Consider the following 19794-nt stretch of genomic DNA (forward strand, 5'->3'; position numbering starts at 1 on the left):
ACAGGATTCCAGAAGGACTCCACACTAACTAATTACACATCTACCAAATACTTTCCTTTTCTAACCATTTTATCTAGGCAGTTTCTGACTGCAACATTTTGAGTATCCTGCACTGCTGTTCTTACAGATATACTCACAAGAAGTTTGAAACAAATTGCTCTGATTTCAATAAAAATACAGTCACAGAAATGTGGGGGAACATTTTCATCTCTCTGTAAGTGCACTACTAGGAGAAAACTCTATGATGAACGGAGTAGTAGCCCCCAACTTTGAGACATATAACCCTTACTTAAAAAACACCCAAACGATTCTTGGGAGCAAACTAATACATCCACAGTGTTAAGAACTTTGAACCTGGCAGGGAGAAAATCCCGAGATCCAATAGATTCCATTTCTTGGCATCCAGTTCAGCAGAACTAGCCATTAAAGTCACTGGGGGATCTGAAACAGGCTGTTAAAAAGTCATGTCAGCAAACTCTGCTCTTTGCTATGATTATGCTCCCTTTCTAGATGCTTGGTGGCTCTGGTGGCATTCTGCCCCAAACTAGTCAGTCAGGTTCAGATTCACACATCTCCCTGCCTGGGCTTACACTTGACCTGACTGTCAGATTGGAAGAACGGTCTTAACACTTGCTATACGTAATTATTATTGCTCCATACGTAAGAAGTCATCATGAGAGACATGCACACATTATCTGACAATCTAACATCTGAAGTATATAAGTTACACCCTTGACCAACGGGAAGTAGCCAGCGCAGTTATCACACTAGAGATGTTCCAGTTTGGGTTATCTTTATTATTGTTCCATTTTTCAGTAATTGTTCACATGTGTAATTGGACTATGTTTCTGCTCAGAAGTGTTTAGATACACTGCATAATAATACATTTCTTATCTCTCATACATTATATCTGAATATACGCAGGGTGCTCACACATTCCACTGCAACTCTGAACATCCATCAACATTCGTAATACACTTTGAGGATTAAAGAATATTGTGTCATTACTATTGTCTATCTTTCAAATTAATATATAGCATATGATACGTGCTTTCTGGCTCATTTCTCCCATTAACACACTTCTTTCTCCTATAGCTGTACTATTTAAACAAGTTATTTTACAGTGTTACTAGTTATTTTAACATAGAAGCAGCTTATTCCTCTACGATTTCGTGACTCAGCAAACTTACTGTCTCCAGTTAAAAAGAAAACCAAAAAGAAAGCAGAAGGGGGAGTTTTCTCCTTTTCAATTAGGAAGATTCTAACACTTTTCCTTATGCATTGAGGCACTAACTCTATATAGGTGATGACAGAAAGTCTCATTCTCTTTGCCCGGCAGAGCTCTGTTCCACTATTTAGCAGGGTCACTTTCTGCAATTTCGGTCAACACTTCTTTCTTTTCCTGTGAGACACTTTTCTCCATCTTTCTTCTAACTCTCCCTCTCACCTCTCTGCCCTCAGTAACTCACTACCTGTTCTGTCCAGTGAAGATCCAGAAACCTCTCTTTGATTCAGAGCTCTCCATCATAAGAGACTATAACAAATCACAGCTATGTCAGTCTATTCTTTATCAAAATCCTCAAACCTGCTATTGCTTTAATCTGATCTAAAGAAAGCCTCTCAGAAAAAAAGAGCTCCTTCCAGCTGCCTTCTCCTATTAAGGGTCTCTTATCCAGTCATAGAAGGTGCAAATCTCTGCACTTAATTTATTGGGAAGGATCTAGGCTTTGACCAGAGATGAGATCTGAAAGTCAGCAAGGGCTTCCTGTCAGCCTCTTGTTAGAAAGAAATACAGCATTTTGAGATCTGAAATTGTCAGTCTGACTTGGATGTGTCTACAACTGTGTTCTTGGGCAAGTTAGCATGCGGCTCCATTTTTTCTATCTTTAAAAACAAGCAATAGTACACATGCTAACGATTAATGTTAATCGGTGATTATTTAAGTATAGGATAGGTCTGAACCTGCACTATTTACCTTAGAGCCACTGCCTTCAAACTTGCAGATTTCAGTCAAGATTAAAAGTGAAAGAAAAAATGATCCCTCTTTTTTTGAATAGAAACTCATCTTTACAAAAAATGTGACATAGTCATAATGGTGGCAAAAGACTTGAATGTTTTTTGAGTGAATGAAAATTAACTTTACAAGTTTTTATTGTAATGTTCAGAATAATCTTTTCATTATATATATAGAGTCTATTTTGTTAATTTTATGCTTTTTACAGTAAAAAAAGACATAATCACTCTGCCTTTGGGGGTTAACAGAACCCTTGCGACTACTTGTAACCATGGAAATATAAAGAGCTAGTGAGAGCCCGACATCAAACTAACAGAGGTGCTGAGAGACAGAAAATAGATATGTGATGAATTTGCTACACATGAAAGCTAGCTGAATCTGTACCAACTGCATTAACAACACAGAAAGCAAAGTCCACAAAGCCTTTTGAATGCTTAAAAGCATATAGCATTTACTGTGGCTTCTTACTGAAAATAAAGAGAAATGCCTTTAAAGGTTTGTTTTTAAAGCACTGAGTGCATCTGAACTAGTTTAAAAGCAGAGACAAAATGAGGTAAAAATGGTTACTATGTGAAAAGGAACAGTAACAATATGCATGAAAACCTAAAGGGCCCTGTTGAAGAAGAAGGGTTTCCTTAGACTAAGGTTGTAGTTATGGAGATTATGCAACCAACGGCCAGCGACATCTGAGTTAGCCTGTTCCAAGCATCAAGAATGTTTTCTCACCATGTGGAGAGAGCCCCAAATTTAACAGATACAGAAATGCTTAAGACACTCAGCTGATGATTTACTGACCAAACTATCTGCCTTAAAATAATAAGGCATGTGCATATTTAACTGCCTCCTCTGTGACAGGCCAAACCCACAAAACATTGTTTAACCAACCATAATTGCAATCCTTAAACACAGTCACCCTCAGAGACACCTTTGGAAAAAAGGAAAATATGTATTTCTTGCTGTAATAAGCAAGCTATGACCAACAGCAGAAGAAAAATCTCCTCAGGAATACATCTCAACAAATTATATCTACTTGAGAAATAAAATTATGAATATACACACCCAAAAAACACAACATATGTGCACATTACTTACATTACACAGGTGTGCAATGACTCAAAAGAGCCAAAATGTGTCAGCATGATCAAACGGATACTCTCTTAGTCTTATAGCATTAGCATCATTAGACAAATTGATCAGACCTCTTTTCTTCTTTCCTTTAGCCCAGTGGTTACTACAGAATCAGAACTCTCCTCTGGTTGCCCTCCTGGCTTCAAAGGCCAAGCTCACCTCCAAGCCAGCAGTATTTCTAAGGCACACTCGTTTATATGCCCAGATGATCCAAATGACAACACCACACTTCCTAAAATGAGCTCACCACAAACTTGTATACAAACTTCAAAATCGTGCAATGAGGCCATATGGATCCACAAGGCTTAATATCCTTAGAGGAAAACCTGGTTTGCCCTTTCTTTTCTGTAGGTTCCCAGGATCCTGTGTATCATGCGAGATATGTCAGCTTTACTTTCCCGGGGACAAGAAAAAAAATATAAATTAATTCTGCAAGCTTTTATGATAAACATAATTTTTCTTGTATTCTTTGTCCATATGTCTATTTAGTTTTTATGGAAGCAAAGCACAGACCCTTAGGTCATAAATATATTGCAGATTTCTGTCAGCATGGCTGTGCTGACCAGGGTTATAAATAACTGAGATATCATTCTGGTAGTTGTACTAGCAAAAAAAAAAATAAAAAAAAATGCCCTAGATAAGATGCTAGGAAACCCAGACGCTGAGTTATAACGAATTGTATGCCAAAACTAAAGACATCTTCTGGGCCTATGTTAGCTGAATGAAATACACATTCACTGTTCCTCACATGCACGATGTGTTTCACCATACTACCATCTGTTTTCCCTATTTACCACAATTGTTTTTCAAATCTACACAAAATTTTAAATTTAAGATCAGATTAATGCCACAAAAAGTGAAGATACTGTCTGCACAATGTTTTCTTGCAATTTCTTTCTCATCTTATTGGAATCTTCAGTTTCAGAGCTACCTTGTATATATCTGCAGATATGCTTAGTTAAGGCCACATTAATCATTAATTATTTTAAATTTCATTATTGTGTTCATGGAAATAACCAAATCCTACACTTAAACTGTAACATTTTAACCAGGATGAAATTTGAAGAAATTCCATTTTTCCATTCTTGAAATAATTATGTAGATAAGATACCGTGCCTTATGGGCTTTCATTAAAACAGCAATTTCCAAGTGTCTACACAGTTTTTTTTTAAATGGGAACAGGTTCCTGTGCTGCTTAAACACTTGCAAAAATACCACCTCTCTGTTTTGCTGGTATGGTTTCTGGCATACTAGAACCCACTCCTAATGAGAGTTACTACTGCACTATACTAATTACTGCAATACCACTAATATATTAGAAAAGTTACACAAAAATACAGCTTGTTAAAAAATCCAAATGGATTCCATAGGGTTACAAGAGATGTAACTTATAGCAGAATGCATTTCTAGTGTTCTAAGAGAATCCTGGCTACAATTCATTTTCCATTTTGTGTGTGATTAATTTTTTTTTTTGAGTTGTATTTCAGAACTCACTAATTCAATATTCATGAGAAATACCAAATGTAATAAGTAAAAATATTTGAACAGAGGCCAAGTAATAGAAGTCTGTTTTTTTCATTAGTGGCAAAACCTTCATATTGGCTAATTAATATAATTACTGATTATCTTAACTTATTATTTGTGGCATCTTAGCCTTTTATCCTCTGAACCTCAAGCTAGTACCTAATACCACAAACAAAAAGCCAACATGAAAAAAGAATTAGGTGTACCACAACAGAACACTGGCAAAAAGAGCATGACAATGATTTGCATTTTTATCTTGTATCTCGATGGATAATCTTGAGAGACTTTAAAAATACTAAAAAGGATGCTTTGAAGCAATACCCAAAGTAAATTAATATTATCCCCATTCAACTACAAATAAACAAAAGGTCAGAGACCCATATTCAGAAATGTTTAAGCAAATAATTCACTTTGAAAACAAAGGATTTGGTCTGAAGTAACTTCACGAGTCTGTGGATCTCTTCTGTGTCCTAGGCATGAGATCTCCTTATAACTTTTAGCATGGGTAGCAAATATATGTTTACTAAATGGGTAGGTACTACTAAAATACAAAAGGAACTTAATTGGGCATTGATAAGCTAGGAACACTGGCAATATTTCAGCCTTTTTTGTGGACTGCATTTCATTACTCACTAATAATTTGGTCTGCATACTTACAGATACTGTCCTTGGCTTGAACAACAGCTTTGCATCCAGTTCCCAATACAACACATAAAAACCTGAAAGAAACACACAAGAACATTTTCTTCTTTCAGTGAAGACCTGATACAAAGATCACTTAGGGGAGTCTTTCAACTGACTTACTGAGATGTAGATCAGATTTCTAAAGAGCAGACATTCAATTCATTATTTCAGCAAAGTGTATGCTGTAATGAGTATATTTATCCATCTTTACTAATCCTTTCATGCTTGGCATTTATACATGCATAAATACATGTTCTTTTTTTTTGGTTTTTTTTATTCCCTACATTTTCTAGTCATGTAACCAGTATTTGATATTAAACTGCGAACAAAACATTAGAGAATATTCATTAGAATCTGGAGTAGAAGGAGCCTGATGAAACTGTACTTATATTATAGTATATTTTAGTAAAATTATACTAGGGATGATATAAGTCTTATTTATGACAGGCTTAGTATTTTCCAAAACAAAATTAAAAGAATTATGTAGGGAAAACTGTACACTACCTCATGCCATCAACATAATTAAGTATGACACAGCATAAGGATTATGAGAGCAAACCCAAGGAATTTGAAAATAATTGGCTACCCCAAGCTTCTACTTTCAACTTGGGAGTGTGAAATAATTAAAAGATAAAGTCTAAAACAACAGTAGAAAACCACATACCTAAAAGGATGATTACTCTCCTAAAAAGTCAGAAAAGATTTTTAGCATAGAATTTCTTTTCACAGACGAAAAAGAGTTCTAAGTATCATGCCAACTTTGATATGGAGGCAGGCTCAGCCACCTGGTTCAGCTCTCTGACGGAGACAGCCTGCAGGAGGAGCATGTGAAGAACCACTGAATAGGATTTTATTTTGTTGGGTGTTGCAAGTTTGTCTGTCATTAAGTTTTTAAGACTCCTCTGTAATCTCATGGGTTGCTTCTCCATCTCTGGTTCATATGTTGATCCGTAGGACACCTAAAGACGATACAAAACTTTTAAATAAATATAGACAACTTCCCACACATCCAAGCAAGCAAAAAAATGGCAGGGGAAATAAACATAGTAAATGAATCTTAAATTATTAAAAGTAAGTAAGTATCTTAAATTTCATTCGCTTTACATGAAAATCATTGAAGTAATACTGCACAAGAAGTGCAACTGACCACTGGCATTTTTTTGATTAAAAAATGAGAGGGTTTTGTTTGTTTATTAAAGTGTATTGATTAACTATCCTCCAGAAATCTGTAGCACCACCTGCACTGCCCTGGGCCCATGAGGCAGCCTCCCAACTCCTTATTTATCTGGCAACACTAAACTTTGTAGTCATACTGCCTACACTCACTCTGACTGCATGTTCAAGCTGCAATATCACACTTTTAAGAAACTTCAACAGGATTGACTTAAGAACAGTGTAAATATTATCCAGACCAGTCCTCCTGTTCTCTTCTTTGCTTGTCTTCAAACCCATGTTCATGGATGAGTGCGTAGGTCTATGCTTTGTCTAAGACGAATACTGTAACAGGTCACTTTCATGCTCTTTCTGATCCCACAATGTTAAAGAGTATCTTTTGGCTCCTCATGCTGTCTGAGAACTAGTGTTTTTTTCAGAAGTTAAAAGAAAAAACAATTGCTTGCAAATAGGAACATAATTTATAATAGTATCAAACATTCTATGAAGGCCCTAACTTCCAGGTTTGTGGCCACACACAGAAATATAAACATCAGATGGCTATCAAAGAAGTGCAATATACAATAATAGTTAATATTTATGCCACTCCCAGTGACATACGCAAAATTAATAATCAGATTTCTGAAGTCAATGAAGTGGGTGTGGAGAGGGTGGGACCTGTATCAGATGTGGTAGCTTTGCTTTAAGTACAAATCTGCTGCAACGCAATAAGGTCAAGACTCACAGCAAGCTTCCTTTCATGTGACTCGCAGACTCAGAAGCACATCCTACACACAGTAAAAAACAGACTGGAACTCTGCGCTCCCTCTTCAAGATCAGTCAGTCCAGATCATTCTGGGTTGTTTGGCCAGCTCCGGGAGAAACGAGGGGCCGATGCAAGTCCAGCGTGAAAGTGAAGCTGATTGACTGAGTGAACACACTGTGAGTCATAGGATGCAGAACCTCCCGGCTACCATCAATGATGGAGAAGTGGAATTTAAAGTCCCCTTGTTTTCCTTCATTAAATCCATCCCACCAAAATCCAAAAGACTGTAGCAACAGTCCTGGTGAGAATCCTCCGTATGACATTGGTGCTTAAGATTTCAACAACCAAGGTCAGCTGAACATACAAAACCCAATGGATGCCAGTTCACTCATGCATGAAATAAAATATGCAAAGAAAAGCAGCTTTCTACCTTTCTTAGACAGTTTTACTGCTGAGAAAAGAGTCAAATTACCCTCACAGCACCTGAACTCATCAGTGTGACATTCTGGTACTCCCAGCTTCAGTTCCCACTCCTCACATACTCCTGAGCATGCAAGGCAAGTGACTACATCAGAGCTCAGGGCTGGTGGGGCCCAAATATGGTCTATGAAGATGTGGGAAGATAAAGAAAAGCATTGCAAGGTGGCTGGACAGGTAGCTCCATTTCAAATTGTGTACAATGGTCCAACGCCATCCTCAACAGTGCCCATATTTCATCCTTTCTTCTCATCAGTCTTTTTCCCAAGCATCTTCAGGAACAGGTGTCTTTAGCTTCTGTTGTGACTATTTTGTCATTTATTTAGAGCTGACTGGGATTTAAAATCCACAAAGATAGAAAAGACTTCCCTCTGCATGAACAGATATATAAAGTCCTAGGACTTCATGGCAATAGGCAAACTACTTGATAACTGCTAGATTTTGGAATTAGGTTGTAACTTGGCATCCATTTTATACTTCTGCAATGTAAACAACTCCGAGTGAATATAAGTCATGTATGTAGTTTGTCTTTGTATATAATTAATTAACACATACTGTCTTTTCTGTTATTTGTGCTAGTCGCTGGAATTTATCCCCAACATATGTTACTATGGATTCCTTTTTGTTGCCTTTTTCAGTCACTGAAATGGCACATCCATTTTATGGCATATGCTGTATATATATATATTTTGATCACATCTCAGCAAAACATTACAGTGGGCTAACTTTAATACAGTTGATACACTGACATTATTTTTAACATGAAATGGACGGAAAATGTACATGGGAAAAGACAACACACTAAGATGGAATATGAGTGACTGAGCAGAACTATGAGAATAGATTTTACAGGATTATGTTAAGTATCCTTTAGATTGTAAAGATGTCAGCTAATGTAAAACTCTAACGTACCAGCTGCTGTCCAAATAGATCACAAAATGAAAGTCCTCATGCTGAGCAGGGCTTAAAATAGAGCAGATGATGAGTAAGATGGTATCTCTTATATAAACTTCAGATTTCATGCACTAAGACTTTCCATTGCCAAATATTCCTGGGGTTGTTATTTTCCATTAAAAATCTGCAGCAGAACAAAAGCACCAAATTGTTTGACTTTTCAGGCTTTAAAATGCAGTTGTTATTTTCATGCCACAGAGAAACTCCCTTCTAGTCTGCTTTGTGATTCATGTGTTTGGCTGAATAACTTTCCTGGAACTCAGAACAAGAGGGAAACCTTCCCTAAGTACTTCCTGTCTTTCTGCATGTACTAATAACAAGACGGAGTCCTCCCACCTTTCCCATTTACAACACACCAGGCACACCTACTGGTTGATATGCCCATAAGCCTCAGAAATAGTCTGCTTTTCCTCCGTTTTTAAATTGGCATGCATTTTCTCTGGCAACAAAAATGTTGTTTGCCTAATGTTAATATATATCAAAGCAATATTAATAGACTACTTCAGTAATTGTCTGTAGACAATGGAGAAGTCATAGCTCATGCTGAACATAAAGATGCATTGCTCTTTCTCTTGAGAAGATGGTTGCTGTAGACAGCCAACCACTTCTTCGAAAGCATGTTACCCTAAACCACTGTCAAGAATACAGAAACACGTGATTTTAAGGCGAAGTAAGACCTATGCCGTGTGCTTAACCTTGCAGGCCTTACTCCAAATGCCTGATGGAATCAGTAGGAAATCAACGCAGAATTTTAACTGTGTAAGAATTAAGTAAAAACTTCAGAATGAGGTCTAGTATATTTACAAGATGAAATGCTAAAAAATAAAATCACAGTCCCATTGTCATATTATAGCCTGGCAATCTGGGAATCCTAAAGGAATGGATCCAAATTGTACTATCCTCTAATAAAACCATGGACTGTTAAGCTTTTATTAGTTATCTGCACTAACTGAAAATAGAATCAAGCCCCTAATGTTTAAGTACCTCATAGCTTCTTTTCAGAGTATGTGTCCTAAGCATCATGTTTTCCTTGCATTTGGAAAACAACTAAAATGTTTTGTGTAACTGATATGAAAAAATAACCAGAGGTGCTGAGTGGCTTACCAAATTCTTTAGAAGGCTGCCAGGAGGTATTCCAGTTTTAATTGTGGCTTTGTGTCTGACTTCCTGTCTGGGTGTAACCCTGGCCAACTCATTTAATCTCCAGGCCTGTTCTTCCAATCTGTAAAAGGGGGGATAATATACTTATTTAATTAATACAGTCTGTGGCTATTAATTGTTAAAAAAAAAGTTACTCTTCAAATATTTAAATAATATTTGGAGTTCCAGCTATCCCTTCCTGTTCAACTGATTCTGCCTCTTATTTACCCCTTAAAACAAGCAAATCCAGAACACGCTGAAAAGCTTTCTCTGTTCATTTCCTTATCAAAGGGAAAAGCCTTCTTGTTGCTTTTTTTCTCACTGATACTTAGCATCATTTCAAGTCAAAGCTGCGTAAGTACTGCCTTGTTCTGGCTACTCAGTAAAATTTAGCTTACAGATTTGATGGATTTTGCAATTCTTAAACAAAGCTTTATTCCAATAATAAATTAAGCTTTACCCTACCATAGTGGAGTGTTGTTACTTTCCTGAAATGCATCAACTACTAACAGACCTTTTTTTCACTATTCTGAGAGAAAGATTATCTTTCTCATACCACTTTTCAAGTGAAGCTGCCACTACTCTTATAAGAATGCAAGACAGATACAAAAAAGAAAAAAAAGGAAAAAAAGAAAAAAAAAGAAAAAAAGAAAAAAAAAGAGCTATAAAGGCTCTATCTTTCCTTGCTAGTAAGAAACAGATTAATGCTATTCAAAGATGCAGTTACCAATGGACCATAGAAAATTGTAACACCCCCTACCAAAAAAAGGCAGTAAAACTCTATTGTGAATCTTAGTGTCCTCAACAAATCTTGAAGAAATGCAGCCAGAAATTGCAAGACTGTCTTTGTTCTAAATCTTTTCTAACAAAATGGCTTCTAGAATTTGTAATATTTTTTTTTTGTGGGGAGGCAAGAATCTCACACCACCTAACTCCAGGTTTTTAAATGATGCGTAAAAAAAAAAAAAAGTAATATGGTGTTGAATCAAAATTACTCCAGGAATGGATACAGATATTTTTTTTCTCAACAAAAATGGTAAATATAACTTCAGTAAACATTTTAATAAAATTTTGGAAAAATGAAAAAATAAACCAACAATGTAGGAAGACAAGTCCCTAATGGAAAAAATGTTATTTGCAAAGGCTGCAGCCTTTGAGACTTTTGAACTATTTTATTCACCAAAATTTTATTAACATATTTAATATTTACCATGTCTACTTCAAATTCAGACTTCCAGTCTCTAAAAAACTAATTAAATTCCATATATTTTTTAATGAAGTAAAAACTCTGAAAGTGCTTTGACCTCCACTGAGTTTGAATCCAGATAAAGATAGAAATTCTTTTTCCTGAGCCTTCCTTAAAGATTGAAAAAATATTGCAGAGAAGTACTTAGAATTTCTTAACTCCCTGGCTTTAGCCTCATTTTCCTCATTACATTCTTCTTCCTGTTCTTGTTAATGCTGCCAGATACTGGATTGCCAACTCTTGTGAGTTCCTATTGAGTCTCAGAATATTCATCGGTGTTCTTAGAGACCCCAAGGCTGAAATCATGGATTGTTTAAGAATCTTCTCCTTTTGTCTGAAACAACCATCTAGCCCTTGAAATTACAACCAGGGCTGGGAAAGTGAAGGCTGGATTTTAAAAAGCTCAGAAGAAAGCAGGCACATGAAAAAGTCAACATGTATTGCCTTATATTTAGAATTTTTAATGCTCAAATTTGGAAATACTGTGTTAGGAGGTACACTCTTTAAAGTAACAAGTGTTTACATGAACAAAAGCAGAAAACCCAAGATTCCCCTGGCTTAGGTGTTGTAATAACTCAAGAATTTAAAGAACCATGAAAAGAATGAGTAAGCAATAGCTCATTAAGACAAAACTTTTGTTTTGAAGAGGTTTGAGCCAGCCACATGAGCCATGACAGACCGTGGTAAATAGACCACCACTATGAGGTTTTTTGCATCACTCTGCAAACAGTCCAAGCCATAGTTTCCAGTTTCTTCTGTAACTGGGTTGAAGCATGGCACGAGCTTTGTGTAACAGGGTGAGAAATACGGCTCAGTATGTCTGTTTTTTTGAAGTATAGACAGAACAAGAAATCCAGGTATTCAAGTTGTTAAGTCTTGCTAATTTTCTATGAGCCATAACTTCTCCTGCTGCAGGTAAGATCATGGCTTGTTTGTCAAGTGTCAAATGGAGAAAGAGATTGGATAAAAGGATAAGACTGGCAAGTTAATACTGCATGTCTGAAACCCTATAAATAAAAAGCAGCTGCTTAAAATGCTGTAAAGCAGCTGGATTCAGAGTTAGGTGCTAAAATATCTAACACATCTTGGGCATATTTGGGAAGACATTAAAAAATAAACACAGAAAATATTATCTCCAAACTCTATTACAAAAACTTGTGCTTCAAAGACGCAGAGAATGTGTCCCTCCATATCTGTAATCAGGGTCATGAACAACGTTTCAGAGAAAACACAACTAAAACATCAAAGGACTAATTTGGCTGGTTACTTCTGAACATCTGTTGTTGTTCCAGAGATATATCAGGGACTCTTTGAAGGCAACCCCTGCCCAAAAAAAACAAACAAAAAAACGTATCAGTTTTTGGGTTATCGTTTGAGAAACTAGTTCCTTTTTGTGCATGGAATAAGATATCTTGATTAAAAAAATTAATGAAATATTGCAGATTCTAAACACCACTGACACGTAGCCTTATTATGTCTTAGACTGCATTTAATGACGATCGTATCTACTCTTCTTGACACAAAGTCAAAATCCTAAGACCAGGAAAGTGGTTACTGTAACGCTTAAAAGTGAATACAGTAAAGAAAATCATTTGGTTGGAATATAGGCTAGTTGTTCCAAAATTCTATTAATAAGACACATTTTTCAGTACAATCCGCACATAGCATACTCTCTTTCTGCTTTTAAATCATAATTTTAAGCCAGTAATGAGTCTGAATTCTGATGTTTAAATATGGTGTAACCATTAACACATTAACATAGTTAAGGAGGCAGCTCAATTTCTCCTTAAGACCTAATTTACTACCTGCTTTTAAAGAAGCATAAAATCTGAAATTAATCAAGTGAGATTTAACTGGATGAGGAAATGCTTTTGATGTATCAGACACACCTGTGCAGAGCGCCCTGAGCAGAGCACACAACTGAGCTGGTCTTTCTAGTAGCTTCCACATTTTGTGCCATGATCTCAGTTTCAAGTGCTTCTTCAAGTAATATTCTTCATGGAGAAAGTATTCTATCGTTGCTCAAGCCTAACCTCTTCTATATGCTTTTTGTGTTTAGAAATGCATGGTAGAATGGTGATGCAAACACTCTTCTGGCAACAGTAGCTGAACTCAGGTCTTGTTAAACTTCAAACTGTCATTTCTTAGCTCCTCATTGATAAACTTTGCACCCTTAAAATTTTAAAGCATCATAGTCACCCATAACATGCTTATTAACCTACAGAAAGAAATTCCCTGCACTGAACTTAAAGAGAAAATCTATTGTACAGAAAGGTGCAGAACAGTATTGATACATGTCATCATACGCTGAAAACTGGAGTTTGACTAACCAGATGCTGTTACTTTCTTTAATATCTCATGAATAGAAACTATAGCATAAAAACAACTCAAAACAATCATTTACTGGGAAATATGACATATGGCCTGTTAAGCTGCTTTCCTACAGAAATAGCTAAAGATCATTACTCTTGGCATCATTCCCTACAACAGCCACTGGGCTCATTAAAACAGACTGTATGCGATTGAGTCCATAAGGAACATTATTTCTACAGGTGGGTAGAAATAATGATGAAAACTACAAAGACTTGTGAGAAAGAAGTAGTCAAGGAGACTTCTCCACCTCCATAACTTCTGTGCACTTAAAACAAATCAAAGCAACACCACTAAAACAGTTGCTGCGGGGGAAAAAAAAGAGGCATTTTCTCTTTTTCCTTTATGGTATACATTTCCATCTTGCTAATGTATGGTATTTCATTTAACCTATGCTGCTGGAGGGTTTTTCATCGAGTAGGAATATCCTGATGTGAACAGGAAGTTTGCATCCAGCAGGGGCCACTTGTTGCTTTTGTAGCCCCAATTTAATTAGGTAGAAACCAAATTCTGCTGCTGTCATAGGATGACTTCATGCTCTGCAATAGTGGACTGGAATAACCACAATCACACTGCAATGTGATAATGCTGCAACCCAAGCTTCTCCAGTGATGTTATACTAGTGAATGTAAACCAAACATTTGTGCTGTGGCAAAACAGGACAGGAAATGTTAAGGCAATTATAATGTGGCAATGATAATCTGACGTAGCAATAATACTATCACATTTAGCAAATGCTTGCATCTGAAAGCAGCTATGCTGTGATTATGTTCTTGCAACACATCCCCTTCACATTCCACACGGCTGCGTGGATTATCTAAATTTAGACTGTAACATGGTACAGTAGATGGCTTTACTATGTTCCACCACTAGCCTTTTTCACATGCTGGGTAAAATTACTGCTGTGTCCAATCATCCCCATTATATGATCGCACTGGGAGATGATGGAGCTTTTATGGTAACAAAACTAATTGCAGCGTTATAAACACACTTCTGAAATACCTGATGGGTGCTGTGAGGCTATTGTGCGAGGACTCACAAAGCTTGCGGTGCAACATCGATTTACGGGCACGACACTGCATACAGGTCTGCGTATGCAGACGTGAGGCAGGCACAGGTCGGGACCTACCAAGGCAGGTTGCCAACACCAGGAGTGATGCCGCGGCCTATGGACACAGCTGAGGCAGCGGCGGGCTAAAAAGCACGTGCCCCCACAAGGCGACGGCGGTGACTCCGCGCTAGGGAAGCGCAGGGGCGGAGAGCCCGCACCAACAGGCCAAAGCCGGGCAGCAGTGCCTCCTGCCCGGCTGCCAGCAACGCCTGGCTCCCTCAGGCCCCCAGGGAGCGAACTGGCCCCCGCGCTGCTGCCACTGAGGGAGGCGAGGCCTAGGCAGAGGCAACACCTCCCGCCAGAGGCAGCGGCGCTGCGGCCGCCGTGTGACCTTAACACCTCCAGAGGTAACGTCACGGCCAGGCCAGCGTCACACGACTGACGCAGAACCACGGGCAAGCCCCAGGGGCGGGGAAGGGAGCGAGAGGCGGCTGCCCACAGCACTCGCCCGGCTGAGGGAACCCGCGACCACACGACCGCCGCGCCCGCCACATCCGGGTCCCCCACAGCTCTACTGGCCCCCCCCCCCCCCAACCCATCACCGCGCACGCGCCCCTCCCTCCGCCCACCAACTCCGCCCTCGGCTGGGGGCGGGATCAAAACTACCAACCGCCTTCCTGATTGGCTCCCACTGCAGGGGCGCCCGGGGATTAGCTGCCGTTCAGGAGGGCGGGCGTTGCCTGCTTGCTGGTCGGCCATTGGGCAAGGCTGCCGGGGAGCCGCTCGCTCGTTGGCGGGTGGGCGCGTCCGGTCTGGGGCCGGAGGAGGGTGCCATTGGCTGGAAAGTAGGTTAGTGGTGCGCCGTTGGGTGGCAAGCCAGGCGGAAAGTAGGTCAGGGACGGGGGCTGCCTGCGCCGGGCGCCGCTCCGGGCGTGCAGTGCGTTGCCGAGGGACGGCGACCACCCCCCCCACCCCCACCCCCCCCACCTTCTCCTCCTTCCCCGGGGCGCGGCGCGGTGAAGGGGCTCGCGGAGCTGGCGGTGAGCCGCTGACGGGCGGGGGGCGAGCGCCGGGAGGGCGGCGGCGGCGGGGCTGGCCCGCGCCCCCGCCTGAGGAGACCGCGTCCCCCTGCAGCGTGGCGGGAGGCCGGTGCGCGGCCACCCCGCGCCGCCACCTCGGCGGAGCCGCCGGCTCCGGCAGGCCGTTGGGAGCTACCTGCCCCGGGAGGGGCTGGGGGCTGCGGCTCGCCGGGTGGGAGGGGGCCGGGCCGGCGGGGGGGTCGGTGGGTCCCCCGGCGGCGGTGCTGCGCGGTGTCCCCGGGAGCGGGCCGGGGGCCGCCCGGGCGGTGTGGCGGGACCCGGAGGTGACGGGGCGGACGCCAGCGGGGCCGTTTGCGGGCGGCCCGGGGCTCGCGGCCGCTCGCCCGGAGCCCGACGGCAGAGCGGGGGCCGGGGGCACCGCTGGCGGGCGGCCCCGGCGGGGCGGAGCGGGGGGAGAAGGGCAGACCCGGCGGGCCGGGGGCTCGGCGGAGGCAGCGCCGGGCTCCTGCCGTGTTGGAGTCTCCTTCTCAGGGCCACGGAGGCTGGGGCAAGTCGCTGGGCAGAGCCGCTGGCGCCCCTTCCCCTGCAACAGGCGGGGCTCCCTGCGCCTCTGTCCCGCAGCCCGCCCCGCGGCTCTCGGTACGTCGGGTGCCGTGCCCTGCCTTGCCATGGAGCTAGCCCGCGGCCAGGCCCCGCACCGGGGTGGCGGTCGGGGCTGGCTGTGGGTCCTGGCCTCATTGCACGGTGGCCGGTCCCGCCGTGTGGGGCGCGGGGCTTCCTCGCCCTGTGGCTCGGTGGCCCCCTGAGGCTTCGCGGCCACCCGCGCGTCCTGGCGCTGCTCGGGCTCCTTCTGGTAGGTGCGTCCCTGCTGTCAAAGGGGGAACGAACGGTTTTCCTCAACGTGAGTGCAGGGCACTGGGAATGTTGCGGTGGCTGCCCCGGACCAGGGCTTTGCGCCGGGGCAGGCAGGGGAATGGCTTTGCCTTTCTAATTGCTGAGGTTTCTGTTGCTCCGGTGCCTCAATTATAACAGTTTTGGAAAGATTTTTAGTACTTGAAAATAACGGTGAAGAAGCAAGTGGGTGTTTTTCCTTGCTTTTGAAGCAAATATGCTTGCAAGGGTTCTTATTTTCTTAGTGTCTGAGGGATAAAGGGTCAATCACAGAAATTGATCATCTTTTTAAGCAATTTCCAATTTAGAATCTAATTTCAATCTAATCTCTTCTCAGAATTCATTCAGTCTCCAAGTAGAATTGTTTTCAAAATGCTGGGCCAGGAACATTAAAAATGAAACTACATTTTCTCTTTTTTTTTAGTAGGTTAGTATTAAAATACATGCCCTGTCTGTTTAGTCTGTCTTCTATCAAAAAGACTTGTTAAATGGGAGCAACTGGTAGTACACAGGCTGCAGCTAAGTTTGTAGGGGAAAGAAGAAAGGTTGGTTGTTTTAATTAACTATTAATGCTGGCAAACTGCCTCTGTGCATGGTCTTGCAGAAGGCTGAGGTTAATCGCTGCCCTGGAAAGAATGTATGTTTTGTATGCTCTAGGAATATGCAAATTTAAATAGCTATTCAGTGTGTCAGAAACTAGCCCTCTCATCTGAATAAACAGCAGTTGCCTATTAAGGGAGAGTCTTCACTACTTCTGAAGCTTTGTGAGTTTCTATTTCTTACGACCATTCATGGCTTTTTTTTGTGCCTGCTTGTAGCAATGAAATGTGTAAATAACCCCGTAAAGTATGGTGGTTATAGGTTAATGTGCTGTTTTATCCTGTGTTCTCTTCCACACTGCTTTTCCACTGCCTGTCTGCATGATAGTTGTGTGCGGCACTGTATAGGCTCAAGGGCTGTAAGGGAAGTACGCTGGGAGACTGCCTAGACAAGAAAGTACTGCAAAGAACCTCAGGATAGCTGTTTTGTTCTTCCCTAGGAGGCCCTTTGGGCAGACACGGGGGTGTTGGTAAACTACCTTGGCTGTAAGTGGGATTCCACAAAGCCAGAGCTGAAGTTAGAGCCTGCTACCACACCACTGTCACCACCTGCTATGAAGAAGCTTGCTGTCTTTGGGGACCATTGCTAAGGATGTATTAGGAGGTGATGTTTGTAGGGGTTTACTGGTTTACTGGAGACTTCCTTTTTTTTTTTTTTCTTCTTCAAATACCTGGTCTCAAAGATTCTTTTGGGGAAACCAAGAATAGGAACAAGTGAACGTTAGTTGGATTTATTTGGCAAAGCTTAAAGTCACACAGAGTTCCTTAATGCTATGCAAGACTACGATGACAAAGCTGAGATGCGGTGTGATAGCTGCAGCCTGTGTACTGCAGATGGGTAAGACTGTTTTTCAAAGTGAATTGATATCAAGCATGCTGGGAATACCAAGAGACATGTAGGTTAATTTGTTTAGATGACTGCAGAAGTGCTGTTTTCATGCTAAAATTCAGTATTTTAAGCTGGTTTTAGCTCGGAGTCAGTTGTGTGTATGGTTACACTTCGACAGGAGGTACAGGAAGACATGAAGGAATACATTGTTGGTAAGTTAAACAGCAAATTTGGTGCATCCTTTAGTGACTTCCTTTTTTTAGTACTGTAACTTGTATGCTTTTCATTTTTAACCGTTATCACGTCAGTTTTGTACATAGTTCTGTTTCTGCAAGAGGGCAGAAAAGCAGTAAAATGCAGCTACCTGTATCCCCAGGTATTAGGAAGTTCTCTCAAGTTAGTTGTTCTCAATAAAAGATGTGTAAAGGCATATACTATGCAAATGACTGCAAAAAGAAGCCCAAAATAAATATATATATTTAGGCTTACATAGCTTCGTTGTTCCCAGTAAGTTTACAGAATGCTTAATATTTCTTAATACTAAACCTTCATACTTAAGGTTTCTCTATTTAATACATTAAATATTGTTTGAAACCTTTGGTTTTGGCTGTCATCATACTTGGAAAATATCAGACTAAACCAGTAGATTTTGATAAATGTAGTTGCTGAGATGATACTGACTGGAACTCAGCATCAACTTTTGTGCTTAGCTGTTGAAAGCTCTGCTTGACAAGCCGATAGAAATTAGGAGTCTATCTTTTGGAGGTGCTTGAAGATGCAAATAAGGTGTTTTATGGCATTTTCAAAAGCATCGAAAGAGCTTTTGATCTGGTCTTTCAGTCTTTTTAAGAGTTGCTATAGATAGATTTTTAGATAACAGACTAAACTAAAGCAGAAGTATGCTCTGCCTGATGTGTGTCTGTGTATTATGTATGTGCATATATATATATATATATATGTATGTATGTGGTAGTTCTGCATTGTAGTAGTAAACATGTTCCAGGTTTAGATAAAGCGCAGACTGGTGACTTTTGCCTGCTCCTGTGGTGTTACATGGGTGAAACTCAAGATGCTGGAACATAACACAAATTGATGTTCTTAAAAAGAGAAGTATCTTCATTTTATAAGAGTTAGTATATTGAGTTATATAGAAAGCCTATTTAAGTTTTGTTGGGTTTGGGGTTTGTTGGTTTTTTTTTTTGTGGGAGGATGAGATCCCAGCTGTAATTGTCAAATTGTTTGTATCTGTATTTAATCAGTTTGAATACTGTCAGATAACCTGTGGTGTATACTTAATTGAACTTTACATTGAATGAGGTGGGTATTAAATTGAATAGCTTGCTGGCATGAAGTGCGTATTCCACCTGCCTTTTTTACCTCAGTTCGTTGGAAAAATGCAGCAAGGCTACTTATCCAAGGCCCAGACTTCATCTCCTTGGAAACCTGATCTTTCACCAGATGTTGAGAAATGTAATTTCTTTTTTAATCCATTCTGCAGCAGAACACTGATCAAAACAGCATCTTCAGGCTTTGTTATTCTGGAATATTCATTAATTAAAAAAACAGTCTGACATTTCAATCTTTGTCCCAAAGAATATAGATAGTTTCTGTTGCATTTGATATTACTTCAAATCTATTTTAACTGTTGCTAAAATTCCTGTAGTGGATGTATAGTTTAACTCAGTTCAAGAGCTGGCTCATAATGTCTTCATCATTTGTACAGTGCAGGATTGTGTGTGTTCCCTGCCCCTTCCTTGCCTGCGAGGATTCATTTTTCTTCTCTATGTTCAGGTCATCTTTTCTCCTTTGCAGCTGCAAAAAGATAATTCTTAGCCAACGCATACAGAATTTGTAACCTTTTCAGTCTCCTGCCATTTGAGAAGCTGTTATTCAGTGTCTCTGATGTCAGACACACTTCTAGGTCAGCTG

At 40.6% G+C, this 19794-nt stretch overlaps 1 protein-coding gene and 1 long non-coding RNA gene across 4 annotated transcripts in view; one reads left to right on the top strand and one right to left on the bottom strand.

Moving 5' to 3' along the window:
• LOC119154211 overlaps positions 1 to 15041 on the bottom strand; it is a 71634-nt gene extending 56593 nt beyond the window's left edge. Inside the window, exons 1-5 of the long non-coding RNA XR_005106376.1 lie at positions 14458 to 15041; positions 9804 to 9921; positions 6015 to 6309; positions 5471 to 5669; positions 5324 to 5385 (exon numbers count right to left, since the gene is read on the bottom strand). This is a non-coding gene — a long non-coding RNA (uncharacterized LOC119154211). The remainder of the gene's footprint in view (positions 1 to 5323; positions 5386 to 5470; positions 5670 to 6014; positions 6310 to 9803; positions 9922 to 14457) is intronic.
• Positions 15042 to 15330: 289 nt separating this feature from the next.
• The window catches only part of ARNTL (aryl hydrocarbon receptor nuclear translocator like), a 53180-nt gene continuing 48716 nt past the window's right edge, over positions 15331 to 19794 (top strand). Inside the window, exon 1 of one of the 3 annotated variants that reach the window (XM_037401604.1) lies at positions 15331 to 15355. The gene's annotated coding sequence lies outside the window, so the exon portion shown is untranslated. The other 2 variants (XM_037401605.1, XM_037401603.1) reach the window with 2 other exon arrangements.

This window comes from Falco rusticolus, chromosome 10 (genome assembly GCF_015220075.1).
Source record: "Falco rusticolus isolate bFalRus1 chromosome 10, bFalRus1.pri, whole genome shotgun sequence".
NCBI classification, from domain to species: domain Eukaryota; kingdom Metazoa; phylum Chordata; class Aves; order Falconiformes; family Falconidae; genus Falco; species Falco rusticolus.